This window comes from Larimichthys crocea, unplaced genomic scaffold, assembly GCF_000972845.2.
Source record: "Larimichthys crocea isolate SSNF unplaced genomic scaffold, L_crocea_2.0 scaffold62124, whole genome shotgun sequence".
Lineage (NCBI taxonomy): Eukaryota > Metazoa > Chordata > Actinopteri > Sciaenidae > Larimichthys > Larimichthys crocea.
In genome coordinates this window covers 1-1,171 of record NW_020858168.1, presented here as the reverse complement: position 1 = coordinate 1,171, position 1,171 = coordinate 1, and the positions used below count along the sequence as shown (strand labels likewise).

Genomic DNA, 1,171 nt, shown 5'->3' with positions numbered 1-1,171 from the left:
AAAAGCCTTTAACCTTTAACACTTACTTTTCATACAAAAACCCTAAAACAAATACCAAAGTTAACACCACTGAGAAGTTTAACACAGACTTTTGTAGACTGAGTGAAGGAGATGCAGTATCAGTGCTTTTTTAGTAGGATGGACGTATAACTGATTAAGGATTAGAGTTTATCTGTAAATATTAAAAAACAAAATTATGGTTGCTACCAACTATGTTTAAAATATTTTTGAAGTATTTCAGTTTGGATGTCTTCCTAATACATTTATCCTCTATAAGAATAAGAGAAGTGTCTTTTCTTTTTGGAAGCACGAGATGCAGTTCACTAATACTACAGATTATGTTGATGTAATAAGTAATAGAGTATATTGTGCACATTTTGTGAGGTTAGAGAGCCACCATGTGGTCAACTTGAGTACTATATTAGTTTATTAGTACTTTTTGTTGTTCGTTTATTTGACCTATTCTAACATATAATTAGTTCTGACTTTACTTCAATACACAGGATGTGATTATCGCGTTCATATGACTATTTATTTCAGGTGAATCCATGCTTATCTGCAATTCACTAAATTATTATGACAAAGGTTTGTCAGGCTTCTATGGTGGATGGTAGAGAGCTTGATCTGTATGTATTAGTCTGATCAGGGAGCTGGTCTTTGTATTAGTTCAATAGGTAATAAAAAAACAGTCACATGTATGAAAGTTAATTAATCTATAAATAGATAATTATGACAAACACAGTTACGAAACTTGTGAAAATGGCTAACTGGGTTAGGAAATCTTCTTGAGATGGACGCTCGTGATTGATTCGTCATGCCCGCACAGGAAAAAAGAGGAAAAACAAAAAGAACAAATGAGAAAAAAAGAAGCAAAAAGTACATTTTATTTTGAAAATCGTACTCGTGCATCTATTTTCCTGTTGTGACAGCTGCAGCTTGACAGTCCAACCACAAAACTCAACGTCAGGATGGCCGAGCGGTCTAAGGCGCTGCGTTCAGGTCGCAGTCTCCCTTGGAGGCGTGGGTTCGAATCCCACTTCTGACAGACAGCTTTTATTTCTAGAATTATTAACTATGTACAATACTACTACACTATGTATAAACTACTCTTTACTATTTACATACATGATTAATTATTTAACCTTTCCCTCATTTCCTCCAGGCACTGATC

The 1,171-nt window shown here is 34.5% G+C and overlaps 1 non-coding gene across 1 annotated transcript; it reads left to right on the top strand.

The window, feature by feature from the left end:
• Positions 1-962: 962 nt before the first annotated feature.
• trnal-cag (transfer RNA leucine (anticodon CAG)) lies at positions 963-1,045 on the top strand. The gene has a single exon. It is a non-coding gene; the product is annotated as a tRNA-Leu (tRNA).
• Positions 1,046-1,171: the final 126 nt, after the last annotated feature.